The sequence below is a fragment of the Ochotona princeps genome, chromosome 19, assembly GCF_030435755.1.
Source record: "Ochotona princeps isolate mOchPri1 chromosome 19, mOchPri1.hap1, whole genome shotgun sequence".
Lineage (NCBI taxonomy): Eukaryota > Metazoa > Chordata > Mammalia > Lagomorpha > Ochotonidae > Ochotona > Ochotona princeps.
This window is the reverse complement of record NC_080850.1, coordinates 601899-620788: the sequence shown is the minus strand read 5'-3', so window position 1 is coordinate 620788 and position 18890 is coordinate 601899. Positions and strand designations below refer to the sequence as shown.

The window sequence follows — 18890 nt, the reverse complement described above, 5'->3', positions numbered from 1 at the left end:
AGAATGAAAAGAGTTCATTCCTCCGTTCCACATACAGAAATGGCATCTCCTCTACATACCACAAACTAAGGGTTATCAAATGCACAAAAAATGAAAACCTCAGGTACACCCAGCTTTTATCAAGCCACCCTGTATTTGAATTTCAGAATGTTGAGCAAACACTAGTATTTCATAAACATGCAAATGTTGGAAGACAAATTTAGGAAAATTCTCACTACCAAGCCTAGCACGGTAGCCTAGTGACTCAAGTACTTGTCCTAAATGCACCAAATTCCCATACAGGTGATGGTTCATGTCCCGGCTGCCCCACTTGCCATCTAGGTCCATACTTGTGGCCTGGGAAAGCAGTTGAAAATGGCCCAGAGCCTTGGGAACCTGAACTTGTGTGGGGGATACGAAAAAGGCTCCTGGGTCTGGATCACTTCAACTCTGGCCTTTGCAGCTACTTGGAGAATCAACTATCAGACAGAAGACTTTTGTCTCTGTCTCTCTTCCTTTCTGTAAATCTGACTTTCCTAAATTTTTTTTAATCTTAAAAAAATTCTCAATACCATGAACTTACTCTTTTATGAGAAATATAAATCTTTACACTTTATAATGAATTTGCACAAAATCTAGAAATGAGAAATGTTATCATTTACCATCAGGGTATGTGGCCCAAAAAGTCAGTTGCTCTGTGTCCTAGTTTCTTCATTTAAACAACACACACGCACACACACACACACACACACACACACACACACACACACACACATTCTCCTATCATGTTCTCATTGTACTGAAGTGATACAGCCAAAGGAACCCTGAGAAAAGCTGGCTCCATACTGTTAATATTTTCTGACCCTAAACTCTGAACAAATATCTTTATGCATTATTTATCCTCTAATATTTCATTTCAGTACGATAATACAGTGACTGGCACCATGGCATAATGTGTAAGGCACCATCTGCAGAACCAGCGTTCTATGAGATGCTCCACTCATGATCCAGCTCCCTGCTAAGGTACTTGGGAAAGCAGCACATCAGGGCGCAAGGACTTGGGTCCCTGCACCCATGCAGGGGACCTGGAAGAAGCTATGTGCTCCTGGCTTAGGACCAGCCCAGCTCTAGCCATTGTGTTGATTAAATGAGGAGTGAACCATAAGATGGAAGACTCTCTCCCTCTCTTTCTCTCTCTAGGCAACTCTTTACTTAAAATAAATGATTTTCTGAAAATGAAATATTTTTAGAGTTCTGTCTTCCATCCATTCCACCCTAGCCTGTAAGAAACAAACTTAGTGAAAATAATTTGGGCCCAGCACAGTGGGTCAGTGACCAAATCCTTACCTTGCATGAGGTGGGATCCCATAGGAGTGCCAGGTTGTTTCCTGGCTGCTCCACTTCCCTGCCAGATTTCTGTTCGTGGCCTGGGAAAGCAGAAGAGGAGGAACCAAAGCCTTGGAACACTGCACCAACAGGGGAGTAGAAAAAAAAAGTTTTCTGGCTTTTCTTTTTCATTGTGGTCACTTGGAGAGGGAACCAGGGCAGAGAAGATCATTTTCTCAGATATAGAGAGGAGGAGAGAGAGAATAAGAACTTCTGTCTGCTGGTTTGCTCCACAATTGACCACAATGGCTGGAGCAGAGTTGATCTGAAGCCAAGAGCCAATTTTTAGAGGCAAGTGAGATACCCAGAGAGGAAGAGAGACAGAGAGAGAGAAAAAAGAATCTTCCACCCACTGGCTTATTCCTCTAGCACCTGCAATGGCCGAAGCTGAGCTGATCCAAAGCCAGCAGCCAGAAACTCTTTCCTGGTCTCCATGTGGGTTCAACATTGCAAGACTTTGTGCCATCCTTGACTGCTTCCCAAGGCCATAAGCAGGAAACTGGATGTGAAATCCAGCAACCAAAACATAAACCAACACCCATATGGAAACCTGGCACTTGCAAGTACTTTAGCCACTCGGCTACCATGCTGGGTCCTAAACAGTAATCTTGAAGAAAAATGAAAATGATTTGAGGAAGCACACAAGGGAATGGTCCACTATGAATTGGAGTCAGAGAGTGCCCTGAATGCGTTGGGGGAGAGCTCAGCTCCATCTGCCCACCCAGATAGAGACCAGAAAATTTTACACCAGCTGCTCTCAAAGTTTCCCTTACACTGAAAAATAAAAAAAACCAACAAAACAATAAAAAAAACATCCCCACTTCTTTTCAGATTATCAAGATCTGACATGTAATTCTAATAGTTTTAGAAATTTTTTAAAAATGATGAAGAAAATATCACTCATTTTCCCTCCTCTCAGAAATTGTCCTGGAATTCTTCTGCCCTGGTTCAAGCTGATACCTACAACACCACCATCTCACATCAGAGCACTGGTTTGAGCCCTGGTTGCTCCACTTCCCATTCCAACTCTCTGATAATGCTCCTGGGAAATGTCCCTGCACCCACGTGGGAGACCTGCATGAACCACCTGGTTCCTAGCTTTAGCCTAGCCTAACCACGACTGTCCTGGTCAACCAGGGAGTAAAACCAGCTGATGCAAGATCTCTTTCCTTCTGTCACCATGCCTTTCAAATCAATCAATCTGCCATGCCTTCAGTGGAGGATCTCTTGTTCCTTCTACTGTGGCCCCCAAGAGGGCACGGGTGCCTGACAGCACAGCCTTAGACAGGCAGATAGGAGTGTGCAGCTGGCCCTGGGTCAAACCCTGCACTGGGTCACAGCAGGCTGTGGGATGAAGTCACACAGGAAATGGCACCAGGAGTCCATCTTGCAAGCACCACCAGAGTAAGGTGACGAGTTTCCACATCCAGCCATGCATAGAGGCAGCAAAGGCAGGGGCCAAAGGTCAAGAACAAAGGACACTACACACAGGGAAGCTCAACCCACTTTTTAAGATTATAGCACTGATGTTCAGGAACTGGGGTAGAGGGGAAGGGGAGATGAGGGAGGGGAAACAGCAGGACCCCTGGAATACTCCAGTCCCTGACTCGGTGGGGAGCAGGGGGTAGATGGAAGCAGATCTACCACTGGAAGAACCCAGCCCCCGACATGGTCCTGGAAAGTGGGTGCGGTACGGATGTGGGAGATGCATGGTGGGTGCAGGGCAAGTAGACCTGGCTCTGGAGCTGCAGGCAGGCAAGCAGCCTGATACAGACACCATGTCACTGGCCAAGGCTTCTGGTCCTGGAGCAGCAGGCAAGGTGCTGGGAGGACTACAGGTGCAGGGACCCTGGCTGTGCCCCCCAATCCTGGAGCAGATATAGTGGATGCTGGGGACTGGTGGAGCACCCACGGAACAGGTCTGGCCCTAGAGCAGAGGACTGGGCAGCAGCTAAGCCTGCCTGGTCCTGGAGTGGCTTACAGGTAGGCTGGGAACTTGGGGTGGGGTGAGATGGGGGATGTATTGGTGTTAGTGAGCTGGCCTGACCCTGAAGTGAATGGCTGGCAGTCGAGAGCAGAGGAGGCACCGCCCAAATCAGCCTGGTTCTGGAACAGTGGCCATGGCGGTGGACCAGGAAGGCTAGAGTCCCGGGGTCAAAGTGCAGCTAGCCTGTCCTGGTAGTAATGGTGGAGTTGGCATTTTAGATGTGTGGCTGGCACAGAGAAAAGTGGCAGGTGGGCCAGAGCCCAAACTTGCCTGGCCGTGGGGCAGCGAGAAGGGAGGAAGGACTGAATGACTAGATTTGTAGGGTTGTCAGGCTTGGGACCCTGGAGGAACATCAGATGGTGTTGAGTGCTGGGGGAACATGGTTGGCTGAGTATGAATGGCCCTGGAGTCAATGGTAGGCAGATGGGGACCAAGGATCCCAACCAAGCTGGCCTGGTTCTGCAGCAATGAGTAGAACAGCAGGGTAGTTGTGTTGGGTGTGTGGCGGATTCTGGAAGAGCTACCGTGATTCAGGAGCAGGTGGTAGAGCTCAGCCAGGATGTGGGTCCTGCGTAACTGGCCTGGCCCTGGAAGGCCTCGTGGGGGCTTGCTAGATTCACTGGCAGGAGTGCTAGAGGCACAGAGTACACAGGGAAAGCAGGGCTTGCCCTGGAACTGTAGGCAGAGCATGGTGCCTGCAGGATGGGGGCGTTTGTACACTCGCTAAGCTGACCTGTCCTGGCACTGGAGCAGTGGGCATGGTGGCAGGGCTCCAGACAGAAGCACAGGGTGCAAAGAAAGCAGTAGCATAATGTTCCTGGTTAGAAAGTGGCTGGTTGATCAATGGCTGTCAGACGGAGAGGGTTGCTGGCTGAGCCAGCCTGACCCTCGAGTTGGGGATGGGGTGGGCAGGACAGGCCAAGCCTTCCAAACCCTGAAGGGTTTGATAAGCAGGCTGGGGCATGGAAGTTCCACCTGGAATCATCTGACCTGGCATTGGCAAGGCTGGGTGGCATGGTGGGTGTGTTGTTGTACATGGTGCTCTGGCAAAGCTGGTCCATCCGTGGTGTGACAGGCAGTGTGCCTGGAGAAGCCTGAGGGACGCGTGATAGGCAGGCTAGAAGCATAGGCTTTGCCAGCTCTGAAGAGCTGTGCTTGCTGCAGCAGCCAAGGCAGGAACTCAAGAGGTGCTGAGGGTCCAGGGAAAATGAGGAGCAAGATGGAGAACAGGGATGGCAAGGTTCCTGGCAGAGCCAGCCTAGAGCTAACACCCTCCTGCAGTGTTACTGCCCACCCAATGTGCACCCATTGAAAACATGGCAACCTCCTGTGGCTGTCCAGTGCACCTGGTTCCTAAGGCTTTATAACTCACTCTTTCCACAAAAATCTATTTAACTTTCACACTAATGTCACCCTCTGAAAGACAAAGAGCTGACCCATGCTAGTAAATCTGTTTACCTGCCTCCTTCATAAACTTTGCTGTTTAGCAAATAGGCTGGAACCACAGGGTCATGGGAATAAGGGGCCCAGGCCTGGGCTGCACTTCTTGAAAAGAGGCTCAGGCTGCAGACATCCACCTTTCCCTGGTTTCTCTGCCCACATTCCATTACTGCTAGTCCTCACCTCTCCTGGAACTCTTGAAAGTACAAATTAGAAATACAAGACATGCTAGAATTAGCATCTTCACTGTCCCACCCACACTGTGAACATAGGGTAAGGAATACAAACATACAGGGGACATGCACAGGGGCTTCCTGTCCTCAAAGACTGTCTGCACGAATCGAGAGAATAGCAGGTACTGGAGAGACAAAAAGTCAGAGTACCAGAGTGATGGCAGTATGAGACCAAGAGAGTGAGCCCTCCCTATCCGGGGCCATTGTGGGGGCTTGTGAAGGGCATGGTTACACAACGATGCAATACTTCCCCCACTCAAGTTCCAGGTGATGATAGGAGAGTGTCAAAAGTGGGCAGAAGGGTGGGCCTATGTGCTGGGGTGGGGTTTGGCTTCCAAGCTGGTGACCATGAACGAGCTACCTACCCCACAACATTGGGAGAAGGAAGCCACATGTCTCACCTCTTTTTTCTATGTGAGTTAGTAGCCATTACTGGAAATTGAGAATAAGTTTCTTTCTCTCTGCCCTTGGGGTGAGTCATGTGAACCCCTCCCTGAGATGGTGCTGAATGGACACAATTTCCACCATTAACTCAGGTTTTTCCTCCCTTGGTGCCCCTCCTGTTGCTAGGCCAGGCCACCTTCCTTTTGCTTCTTAAATAAACCCTGCTTTGCAAACTGGAGCTGTCTACATGCACATATTTTCATGAGACAGGAATAGGTTGTTGCAGTGTTTTGTGTTGATTTCCCTACCACACTAGCCACTTTGCCCTGCAGCAGCAGGATGGCTATGGGGCAGACAGGCTAGAAATGAGTGTTGTGGGGCTGAGCCCTCCTGGCCCTGGAGGAGATTCCAGGCAGGCCAGGGGTGTGGGAGATGAATTGGAGGGTCAGGTAAAACAGCAGAGTGCGTGTGTTGTTTGACTTGGGACTCAAGGTGTGCAGGCTGGGGCTGCAGGGTCACCAGCAAAAGGGGCTCAGCCCTGGAGTGGCTGACAAGCACACTGCCTGCTGAGGGAGTGGGATCACTGGCTGTGCCTGACTGGCTCTCGAGCTGCGGACAGTGGATGGTGTGGCAGTGCTCCTGGGCTAGAGGTGTGCTGGTGCTAGCTATCTGAGCCTGGCTGTGGATGGGCAAGTGGGGCAACTGAATGCATATGTTGGAAGAAGGCCCTTCTTTCTGCTCTCCTCCCATGCAATTCCATGAAATGGAGGACTACAGTGCCATAGGCGCAGGGACACCAGCCAGGATGACTTGGCTATGAAGCAGGTGGCAGGCAGAGAGGGGACGCACAGTGCACCCACTTCTCCAGCTTGTCCCTGGAATAGCAGCCAGTGGGCTCCTTGGGCTCTGGGCTTACTGCCATGATCCATTGGCTCTGGAATGCAGTGTGTGTACTAGGGCAGAAGAGGATACTAACCAAGCAGCATGTGCGGCTGTGCAGCCTGTGAGCTAGGGCTGAGGGGTGCACTGGCCTAAGCGGCTTGGGCGACATGTCCCTGGAGCAGATGGAGTGTGTGCTCAGGACTGTGAAGTGCTGTCTGAACAGGTCTGGCCCTAGATCAATGGTAGAGGGCAATGGTGAGGTTGGGTTAGAGGTGTGTGGAGCACCAGTTGAGCCCACCTGACCCTGGAGTAGCTTACATCCAAGCTGGGAATGGGGAGCGGTGTTAAGGGGAACAGGGTTGTAAGCAGAGTGGACATATGTCAGGCTGGAGGCACAGGTGATGCCAGCTAAACGTGCAACAGTGGTCTATGAGCTACCTGGCAAGGCAAGCCAACGTTGCCCTGTTGTGGAAGGTGGGCAAGCAGCCTGTTGGGGGTGCCAAGTGACTGGCAGAGTCCACCTGGTTCTGCTGCAGCAAGTGGAACAGCTGGGCAGGCATGCTGGGGTCTTGGGAAGAGTGGGCCTGACCTGGGAGCAGTGGGAGACCTAGAGGTATAGGGGTCATCAGACTGCCCCTTTTGGCTCTGGAGCAGGTAGCAAGTGGGCAAAGGGAGCGGGGGCACCATCCAAGCTGGTCATGCCCCGGAGTGACCATCCTGGGTCATATTAGAGGTGCAAGATAGGAGGCAAGCATTGGCTGATTCTACCTGCTCTTGAGATACCTGTGGCAAGGAGGGTCAGGTGGGCTAGAGGTAGGGTGTCTCTCGCCAAGCAAGCCTGTCCCTGCAGCAGGCGACAAGACAGGAGTGCTGGGGAAATGTAGGTACTGGGGGGGGGGGGTTGGCATTGGAATGCACGCAGTGTGGTGCATGAAGGCTGGGATCCATATACTCTGGCCCAAGCAGCCTGGCTTCACCCTGGACAAGAGGTCATTGTGTTGGGTGGGGTGGGGGTGCAGGGGAGGCAGAGATCAGCCCAGGCTACCGAGCAGGGCAGCAGCTGGTAGGCAAGAGGCTGTCTGAAGAAATACGTGGCTGAACCCACCTGGCCATAAAGCTGTGGACTGGGTGGGTGTGCTACAGCCTCATTGGGGATGTAGGCAGGGGATGGGCGCAGTCTAACAGCCTGGGCCTGGATCCAGCACCAGCAGGTTGGCAGGGTGTACTTGCCAAGGGGCAGGTTGCTGTGTCAAAGACAACCTAGCCCTAGAGAGCCTGCGGAGTGACAGGGTGGGCTGAGAGGTGGCGCAGGGGACACTGACAGAGCTGTCTTGGAGCAGGCAAGGGCAGCTGTGTGCAAATAAGGCGCTGGCTGAGATCATCTGGCCCTGGTGCAGTGGGCTTATGGGAGGGGGCATAGTAGAGACTCACTGTGGGCCAGCATAGCCCAGCTGGGCCTGGAAGGGCTGGCATGTGGTTTAGGGAAGTTGGTGATGCTGGCAGAACCTCATGAGCCTGGAATGGCAGGCAGGGCAGGCTGGCCACAGATGCACCTTTCAGTGGCTCAGCCATGAAGTGAGCAAACTAGATATCAAAACACCAGGACAGGACAGAGAATGAGCTCTGGGAAGAGTCTGCTTACACTTCCCAGGGAGATCCTCACTTACCTGATTTCCCACGGTTCCAGGCTTGGGGGATCACTCTCACTGGGGACACAGTGCCCAATGGGGGTTCACTGCAGTGATGGAGGGAATCCTAAGCAGCCAGAAATGTAATAGTGAGGATCTGGGAACGCTTCACAGCCTGCAGTGTCTCCTCCAGCTTCTTAGCTCTCCGATGCAACCACACATTCAAGATCAAGTAAACGCTGTGGCCTCTGTGAATTTCTTTTAACATCAGATGTGCTATATTTGCCTAATACCATATTACTGCCAACAACTAATCACAACACAATTCCATTATTTCATCATCTGCAATTAGTAGTGGCTTCAGAGTTAAGTTTGAACTCGACACACTGGTGCAGGTTAATGTTAGTGGACAGCAGTGTTAGCCCTTTCAGGTCTTTTTCAGCCCTTTTAGCTATCTAGGGAGGTCCGTGTCAGTATCTCTGCAGTTAAAATTCTCCTCTTGCATGGGACAGTATCCCAAGTAGGTGCCGGTTTTAACCCCAATGACCCTGCTTCCCATTCAACACCCTGCTTGTCCCCTGGGAAAGCAGTGGAGGACAGCCAAAAGCCTTGGAACCTGCACCCATGTGGGAGACCCAGAAGAGGCTCTGGGCTCCTGGTATTGGATTGGCGCAGCTCAGGCCTTTGCAGTTACTTGGGGACTAAATCAATGAACAGAAGATCTTCCTCTCTGTGTCTCTCCACTCTGTGCATCTGCTTTCCAAAAATAAAATGGAATTTAACAGACTCTTATCCCAGACATTGAGCACAAATGATATTAACTTTTTATTAAAACAGTCAAATACACTCACAATTTTTTACCCATTCTACCACCAGAATTGGAAAATTGCAAATATTTGTAGGAATTGCATGACAACAGTCACAAATACACTCACAAACTGATAAGTGCTCTAGGCTACCAAAATTTTACCGTCACACTGATTCTTTGCTAGTACAAATTATCCTCTGACTAAACCAACCTGTGGATGCAAAATGAAACTGCTGTGTATTCCAACCTCACTACCCAGGAGTTACCTGGGTCTTTGCCAAGGTTTTACTCCCTAGGTAGCCAAGGCTGAGACAACCCAGAGTGCATCAATCATTTATTTAGATGACATTAATATGTCACCAAGAAATGGAGCTCTGGATGGGTAAAGAAAATATTAATGCTCCAAGGGCTTAACTATATGAACTAAATGGAACACAACAGATGCCCTCCAGTTTTAGGGCATCAGCTGCCACTCTGAATGGCAACCGCCCATTCTACTGCTATCTTTCAGGGGGAATTAGTGAGCCAGAGGATAAGATAGACATGTTTATTTGTTACAAGTATTTTGAAACTCAGAAAATCAAAAAGGGTGTAGTGAGAACCATGTAACTGTTTCAATAGGGGATCGAAATTTGAGGAGTTTCCAACAGCTTAATTTAGTTTTTTCCTTACTTACAGGCAGACTTTTTCCTCCACTCTGTCACTTCCCACATGTCTGTAACAGCCACAGGATGAAAAATAAGTCAGATTTTTCACACTGGTACGCAAGCCACTGTCTGCTGCTTCCCAGCCTGTCCAGTAGCTGCACACTGCATTTGCACAGAACTGAAACCCAGGCATTCTGATGGAGACACAGGAGTCCCAATGTCATCTTAACCACTGTCACACATACCCACAGGGCAGTGATGCCTTCCTGTGCTGTGTCAGGTGGGCATTCACTGCTTTTCTCCCATGCCTACTGTTCACAGCAAACAGTTCTTTTAAACAGCTAATGCTAATTTTGTGACATAGGGGAAAAAAGAAAACAACTTACTGAAGTGTATCTTGGGGGAAACAGTGACTCCTGTTGTGATTTTTCAGGACAGAGAGCAGCACTTGGCATTGAGGCAAGAGTTCTGGACATTCACAGATTTATTCCCTGCCTTAATGCTTTCTACTGAATCTGACTTATTCCCTCTACAACTCATGGGGACATTCAATCCTATTTGTGAGAATTTAAGGGAATGGGTGACAACATACCAAAAGCCATCAGGATAAATCAGTAGTGCTGCCTTAACAGCTCCTACATCAGGTTCTCCTAGAGAAGCCCCTTTGTGTGAGTCCCCGTGCACTCCCTTGGCTTGTCTACAAGGGCGCTGTGCCACCCCAGGCCTCTGCCAAACACAACGCCAGCACCACATGCTGCCCCTCAACCTTGCAGCAAAACTCCCAGGAAAACAAGGCTGTTTGTTCTAACTGCTGGAGTCTGTGCTGCTCTGGTGTCAGCAACAAGAAAACTGCCCCAGACCCTTAGGAGGAGCTTCACTGAGGACTGAGCTGGGGGCCTGAGACGCTCTTCATCAACTCAAAAAAATTAGGACAATAACAACAACAACACCACCAAAAAGCAACAACAACAAAAAGCTTTAAATAAAGAAAAAAGGAAATCATGCCCAACATGAAGGTCGAACTGTCCCTGGGCACCCCCCCCCCTCCTCACTGCACAATGGGTTCAACTGGGAGTCCTAGTGTTCAAGGTCAGTGCTGCAGAGTGAGGAACCCAAGCTCCCCCTCCTGGCCCCCTCCCGCCCTGGGGCCTCAGGAGATACTCTCACACACTCACCCTTCCCAGCTTCTGATGAGTCGGGGGTCTTGCTGAGGCTCCTGTGGGGAGGGAGCTCACGGGGCAGCACTGCCTCAACCACCTGTGTCTCTCCACCAGCACAACCAGCAACGCGGATATGGCGGCACCCCACCAACCTCCCACCTGCTGCCACAGGGCTTCTTGGGCTCCCTGATTGGACCACTCCCACAGAACTTGACTACGCATGACATCACAATGCGCAGCCAATCAGAATCACAACGTGTAGAGGGGCAGTCAGGTAGGATTCTGGAGTGAGGGGAAGTGAGGGGCGGGGCTTCACCTCAGGTTGGAAGTGGCCTCCTCTCTTGCAGCTTGAGCCTTCCAAAAGCAGGGGCCGCTGTCGCCTCTCGCATCAGTCCACCTCCTGGCCTCTCTGCATACTGATCAAGCCTGGAAACCAAGAAATGTAGGACAATAGTCTGCAGATACACTTCACCGAATTTTCATTAGTCTGCTACTTTTCTTCTTTATATTGGCAGTTTTTTCCATTAGTTCATTTCACTTTTTAAAAAAATATTTATTTATTTTATTACAAAGTCAGATATACAGAGAGGAGGAGAGACAGAGAGGAACATCTTCCATCTGATGATTCACTCCCCAAGTGACCACATAGGCCGGTGCTGTGCCAATCCAAAGCCAGGAACCAGGAACTTCTTCCAGGTCTCCCACACGGGTGCAGGGTCCCATTGCACTGGGCCATCCTCGACTGCTATCCCAGGCCACAAGCAGGGAGCTGGATGGGAAGTGGAGCTGCCGGGATTAGAACTGGTGCCCATATGGTATTCCGACGTGTTCAAGGCAAGGACTTATGCTGCTAGGCCACGCTGCCACACCCAGTTCATTTCACTTTTTAAAGTGCAGATTACACAATCACAAAAATGTGTAAGACACAGCCAGAAGAGGACTTGTCCAGATTCGATCTAGCAAAAGACAACTTGCAGTGATATATGTAATTCATATTATATCTGTATTTCATATTTTATGCACTATATATGTATTTCTACACTTGATCTTAGCCAAAAGGCTGACAAGCGATTATATATGTATTTCTGTACCTCGGTTTCCACAATTTGTTATTTTTGGTTTATGTTCTAAAACATTTTTTAAGGGATATTTTAAAATTTTTTTGTGGGAAAGTCAGACATACAGAAAGAAGGAGAGACAGAGAGGAAGGTCTTGCATCCACTGATTCACTCCCCAAACAGCTGCAATGGTCGGTACTGCACCAGTCTGAAGCCAGGTGCCTAGAACCTCTTTCAGCTCTCCCACACAGCTGTAGGGATGCAAGGCTTTGGGCTGTCCTAAACTGAACTCCCAGGCCATGACCAGGGAAATGGGAAATAGGGTTGCTGGGATTAGAACTGGTGCCTAAATGCAATCCTGGAAGGTACAAGGCAAGGACTTAGGCCACTAGTCTGCTGTGCTGAGCCCTGTTTTAAAATAAATTCTAAGTATTTCAGAAATTCTTCCCTTAATCGTGTGAATGATTACACGTTTTATGAAGGGTGATGTTTATATCCCAGAAATGGGTTATTTGCAGGGCGTTTCTTTCTTAATGACTTTTACTATTTTTTTATTTTGATGTTTGTTTGTTTGTTTGTTTAGAGACAGATTACATAGAGAAGGAGAGACAAAAAAATGAATCTTGCCTCTGCTGGTTCCCTTCACAAGTGGACACAACAGCCAAAATTGAGTTGATCTAAAGTCAAGAATCTCATCCAGGTATTTTATGTTTGTGCAGGGTCTGAAGGCTTTATACCATCCTCAACTGCTTTCCCATGCCACACACACGGAGCAGGATGGGAAGTGGAGCAGCTATGAATGAACGAACAGGCACCAATATGGGATCCCAGCTTTTGCAAGCTAACACTTTAGCCACTGAGTGATTGTGCCAGACCCCCTAATTTTTACTAATTTTATTAACAGATTGCCACAATAGCTAGTTTTCAGTATATGCAAGCACTCATTTGAGGCTATAAATGGATCCTCACCTACTGGGATTAGCCTTGGAAATTTTGCTCGTATTGGAAACCTGGAAGAAGTTCCTGGCTCCTAGGTTAAGATCAGCTCAGCTCTGGCCATTGCAGCCACTTAGATATTCCTTGTGCCTACAGCATAAGCTACTTGGGTGTAAATGATAATGAACTGTGTGACCAATAATCAATATTTCCCTCCACTCTCTCCCATCTAAGTCACACTGTGCTCCAGCTACTTCTCACATCTCACTCCTTCCTTCACCCTCCTCTGTCTGAAGTTCCCTAGCTAGCTTTCCTCGCTGAGAATCTGAGCGGCCACAACCACTTCTCCCCCTCCTTCTCCCTCTTCCTCTTCTTGAAACTAGTTATTCCAAGATTTAAGCATTTTCTTTTACTTTTCTATGCTTCACCCACCCCACCCCTAATCCAGAGGGGTGGGGTACAGAATAAGCTAAGTAACATCTACTTACAAACAAAACAAAACAAAATGTTACTTGCCAAGCTTGTTCAGTAACTTGCTAGAACAGAGCCCTCCAAAAGTAATAAACATTCAATTCGATTTCTACGCCTTAAATTTTGATTTAGGGCCCAGCGTGGAGGCCTAGCAGCTAAAGTCCTCACCTTGAAAGCACCAGGATCCCCTATGGGCACCAGTTCTAATCCCGGCAGTCCTGTTTTCTATACTGCTCCCTCCTGTGGCCTGGGAAAGCAGTGGAGGATGATGACCCAAAGTCTTGGGACCATGCACCCGCATGGGAGTCCTGTAAGGAGGTTCTTGTATACTGGCTTTGGGTTGGCGCAACACCAGCCATTGCGGTCACTTGGAAAGTGAACCATTGGACGGAATATCTTCTTCAGTGTCTTTCCTCTTCTCTGTATAACTGACTGTGCTCTAAAATTAAAATAAAATTTTTAAAAAATGTATTTAAGTGAGATCAATATTTTCTTTTGTTAATTATTATTTCATTTTATGACACAGTATCATAGGCCCTGGGATTCCCGCAATCCCTCCTCAGCCATCCCCCCATATTGAATTCCTCCATATTGTTACAGTGGCACAGTTCATATCCAGCCATGATTCTGTCATTGTGGGCAAAATCCATGCAGAGAGTCCAGCATCCCATTGTCCAGCTAAATTCAACAGTTTCAATTGGTGACCCTCCTTGGTACAAAAGTAGAGCTGGCAGAATATCATCCCCTTCAATGAAAAGCCACTACACAACTTCAACAACAGAAAGAAACATGGAAATTCACAACATCATGAAGTTAATTAACATGGTATTGAGTAACCCATTTGTTAGAAATTGCAAGTTCTTAATCACATCCTGTAACTACTTCATTACATCACAATTGTAGTATATACACAGTCAGTTGCTAAAAGCCTTAAAATGCTTATATGGTATGATTCAGCTGGCTCATGTCTATTTTCATTTTTATATTTAGCAGCTTGTAGTATTCAAGTGTGATTTTTACTGAACTTTGCAAAATTTAGGATGGTCCAAACAGGCTTATAGCTTTCATAGCCATATGTGAACTATCCAGCACAGAGCAAATTTTGGAGGGGTGTGCAGAGAAATCTTCTATGCCTTAGTGAGGAGTAACTGATCTTTGTGTTCTACCTAGTAAGGTATATGGAAGTCCAAGCTTTTTCCTAACTGTTCTAAGCTTTCCTTATTGGTCTGTCTCTGTCTATCTGATCTAATTTTTTTTTTTTTTTGGGCTGGTGGATTTACAGAGCGACCCTGATGGCCATTGCCAGAGAGGATGGAGAGAAAAAGTTGGAACTAAGTAAAGACCAGAGAGAGCTCCTCTCCTGAGTCCTGATAGAAGTTTACTGTTCTTCTGTTTCTGAGGACTGCTCAAGGCTCCTTGTTGTTGCTCTGATGATGTTAGATCCCGTGAGGAAGGATCTGGGCCACTTCCATCCAATGTGGGAAATCTGATAGGTAACAGTTGTCCTCAGAGTTTTTGGCTTATGAGGGTGCCCCAATTCCCTGTGATCTCCTTGGCAGTTGGGATATAGTCCTTGGTACACATATTGATATTTCTTGGTGATGTACTGGGAGTCTCTGGGATTCCCTCCTGCTCCATGCATATGACCTCCTGTTAAGAGGCTGTCAGGATCCAGGATCACTCTTGGATTCCACTGTATGTCTTTATAGTTTTTGCTAATGTCAAATGCAGATTCGAGTCTGGTGTCTGTAAATTACCTGTTACAATCTTGATAGATTGTATTTAACTTCTTCCTCACACATTCTAAGAAGGAGGAAGATTTCTCTGCTCTCCTGAGCCATTGAAGATTAACATAGAGTATAAAAAGCATATCAAGCGTTTCAGTTTTTTTTTCTTTTATACATACATATATTTAATTTTGAATATTTGAATTATGTGTTATAATTTCATATTGACTGGTATTTTCCCCCAAAGTCCCACCCCCGGCAGATTTTCCCCATTTTACTACAGTGGTACAATCCTCCATGAGAAATTGTAATTCCATCAGTCTCTTATTTAAGTGTACCCGAACATTGCTGGAGCAGACAAACTCAAACTGTCCAGCATCCCATTCTCTACACTTTTCCCGGAATTTCATTGGAAATCCATCTTTAATCTGGATACAGGGATGCATGTTGCATTATATTCCCACATCTGGATATGGTAGGCCCCACTACCCCATCACTATACATTTCCATAATTGAGAAACCATGAAACAAGGTCAACAACTGGTATGAGCTAGAACAACAGCTTCAACAACAACAATGACAACAACAAACTACAGCTCCATGAACAAACACACCACTGAGTAGCCAACACATGGGTGACAAGAAGGAGATGCAAAAGTCTCTTGGGAAAAATGATGCCATCATATAGTCCTGAGCTGGCAATGAATTCAACAAGAGAAAAGAGAGCATTTTTGCTGGGATCCTATATGGGCACCCAGTTCTAATCCCAGCAGCTCCATTTCCCCTCTAGCTCCCTGCTTGTGGCCTGGGAAAGCAGTGGAGGATGGCCCAAAGCCTTGGGACCCTGCACCCGCATGGGAGACCTGGAGGAAGTTCATGGTTCCTGACTCCGGGCTCCGGATCGGCACAGCACCGGCCATTGTGCTCACTTGGGGAATGAATGATCAGACAGAAGATCTTCCTCTCTGTCTTTCCTCCTCTCTGTATATCCGACTTTGCAATAAGGATAAATACATCTTAAAATAAAGAGAGAGAGTATTTGGAACAAATACAATTGAAATAATAAACTTCAAAACACATGGAATGCAGCCAAAACAAAACAAAAACAGTATCGATTGGATTATTGAAGTTACATATTCCACACTGGTTTCCTTATATAAGAGAGAATATATGATTTTTGTTCTTTTGTGACTGAGTTATTTCACTGAGCCTAATGGTCTCTAGTTGGGACCACCTGGTTGTAAATAGAATGATTTCATTGTTCTTAATAGCTGAATAATATTCCATAGATTAGGTGTACCCCAGTGTCTTTAACCACTCTTCTTTGGATGCACATCTAGATTGTTTTCATGTCTTTGCTATTGTAGCTTGTGCTATTGTAAATAGGATTACAGATCCCCTTCTCATATGCAAATTTCATTTCCATTGGGTATATTCCCAGCAGCAGGATAGCTGGGTTGTATTGCAGATTTATTTGCAATTCTCCAACCATTCTCCATGCTGATTTCCACAGTGGTTGTATTAGCCTATACTCCCACCAGCAGTGAAGGAGGGTGCGTTTCTCCCCACATCCAAAGTATTTGGCACGATTCGCCAGTCCCAACCTGTCTTCACTTCCCGAGCTCCCCATGTGAACCCAAGTTCCCACCTGGCTGCTGCAAGGGCTGATCTGTGGCTGTTTCTGGGTCTCTGGTTGTCCTTTGAGTCCGAATCACAGCTCATCAGTGGCTGCTGGGTTTTCTGTTCCCTAAACACCGCTCAGCTGTGGTCACCTCTTCTCTGTGTGCAGGGGTTCTCCAAGTACCTCCCTGCTGACTTCCTGGCCCCTTACTTTTTCTGTAATCTGCTTTCTATACCTTAGCCTATCTAATAATTTTCTGTCATCTCAAACATGTCTACGCCCTTTGCCGACCAGTGAGATTTTCTAAATGTAAACTTAAGAATTCCTAGCCTCTTGTGCCCTAAGAGCAATGTTTGTGCCTGATTAAGTACAACTCTTTTTTTTTAAGATTTAGTTTATTTTTATTGCAAAGTCAGGTATACAGATAGGAGGGGAGACAGAGAGGAAGCTCTTCTGTAGGATGATTCATTCCCCAAGTGACCATAAAGGCTGGTGCTTGCCGATCTGGAGCCAGGAGTCAGGAACTTCCTCCATGTCTCCCACATGTGTGCAGGGTCCCAAGGCTTTCCCAGTCCACAAGCAGGAAGCTGGATGCGAAGCAGGACTCCCAGGATTAGAATCAGCACTCGGACGGCTGTCTATTAACTTGTTCAAAAAAGTATCAGGAGTTGTAAAGGCAGAGAAAGAGTGTTTGCAAAAGGGAGAAAGCAGTTTGCTACCTCTTTAAGGACTGAGGGGACAAGAAGAGGAGAGAAAGAAAGGCAGAAAGAAGTTTGAGTCAGGGGCTTAAGCCTTTCCAAAAAAATAATCACAACAACAATAATAATAATAATCGCAGTCGGTGGCGGCGGCATGGGCCAGAGGCGGAGGGAAACACTGCTTTTTTGAACCCGATTCCAGTTCGCTTCTCTTTCTCTCTCTCTCTCTCTCTCTCTCTCTCTCTCTCTCTCTCTCCCCCCTCTGTCCCCTTCCTTCCTCCCCTCCCCAAATTGCTCTCCTCCACCTGGTCTTCTCTCCCAACCCGTGATCCCCAATCACCCTCCGGCCCGCCTCCCCTACACTTCCTCCTCCTCCTGCGGTCCCCCCACCCTCCAGTTCCCTGTCGCGCCGAGGGTCTCCGGCCTTCAGCAGGCCGGTCCCACGCGCACAGCGCCCGCATGTACAACAGATGGAGATGGGGCTTGGCAGCGTGGCCTAGTGGCTAAGGTCCTCGCCTTGATCCCATATGGCCGCTGGTTCTAATCCCGGCAGCTCCACTTCCTCTCTATCTCTCCTCCTCTCAGTATATCTGACTTTGTAATAAAAATAAAATAAATCTTTTAAAAAAAATTAAATGGCCTAGTGACAACAGATGGAGACAGAGCTCAAGCCGCTGGGCCCGCAGCCGAATCCGGGGGGTGGCAGCGATGGCAACGCCATGGAAGCGGTGGTCGGCAATGGCAACCTAAAGGCCCAGGAACACCTTCATGGTGTGGTCCCATGGGCAAAGTCGCAAGATGGGCCAGGAGAACCCCAAGATGCACAAGTCTGAGATCAGCAAGTGTCTGAGCCCCGAGTGGAAACAGTTGGAGATGGCGAAGCGGCCCTTCATCGCAAAGGCCAAGTGGCTGAGGGGGCTGCACAAGAAGGAGCACCTGGATTATAAATATTGGCCAAGGCGGAAAACCAAGACTCTCATGAAGAAGGATAAGTACACGCAGCCCAGAGGCCTGCTGGCCCCCAGCAGCAACAGCATGGCCAGCGGGTTTGGGGTGGGCAGCGGCCTGGGCACGGGCGTGAACCAGCGCATGGACAGCTATGTGCTCGTGAAGGCCTGGAGCAATGGCAGCTACAGCATGATGCAGGACCAGTTTGGCTGCCTGCAGCATCGGGGCCTCAATGCACATGGCGTGGCTCAGATGCAGCCCATGCACCGCTATGACGTGAGCATGTTGCAGTACAACTCCATGACCAGCTCGCAGACCTACATGAACGGCTGTCCCACCCACAGCATGTCCTAGTTGCAGCATGACACCCCCACAATGGTACTGAGCTCCATGGGCTTGGTAGTCAAGTCCAAGACCAGTTCCAGCCCCCCCCCCACTCCTGATTACCTCTTCCTCCCACTCCAGGGCACCCTGCCAGGCCGGGGACCTCCAGAACAAGATCATCATGTACCTCCCTGGAGCAGAGGTGCCAGAGCCCACCAGCCCCAGGTGAGTGCACACGACACAGCACTACCAGAGCAGCTTGGTGCCCAGCACGGCCATTAACAGCACACTGCCTCTCTCGCACATGTGAGGGGCGCCCACAGGACAGCGGACTGGAGAAGGACTGGGGGTGGGAGGGGAGGTTGGGGGGTGATAGTGAAGTGGGGAGTAGGGGGAATGACATATTCAGAGGAAAAGGGAAACAAACAAAACAACAACAACAACAAAATAGGAAATGAGAGGGGTGCAACAGTAGAGAGTGAGAAGGAAGCATGACAATAAAACAAGCGCATGCAACAAAAATCCTGGTATGTTGACAAAGATGCAAATTTCATTACCCACAGCAAATGACAG

General features: G+C 48.4%; 1 long non-coding RNA gene and 1 pseudogene across 1 annotated transcript in view; one reads left to right on the top strand and one right to left on the bottom strand.

Moving 5' to 3' along the window:
- LOC131482605 (uncharacterized) overlaps positions 1-10882 on the bottom strand; it is a 53891-nt gene extending 43009 nt beyond the window's left edge. The window contains exon 1 of the long non-coding RNA XR_009247153.1: positions 10851-10882. This is a non-coding gene — a long non-coding RNA (uncharacterized LOC131482605). The remainder of the gene's footprint in view (positions 1-10850) is intronic.
- A 6816-nt stretch (positions 10883-17698) lies between these two features.
- On the top strand, positions 17699-18627 carry LOC131482668 (transcription factor SOX-2-like; annotated as a pseudogene).
- Positions 18628-18890: the final 263 nt, after the last annotated feature.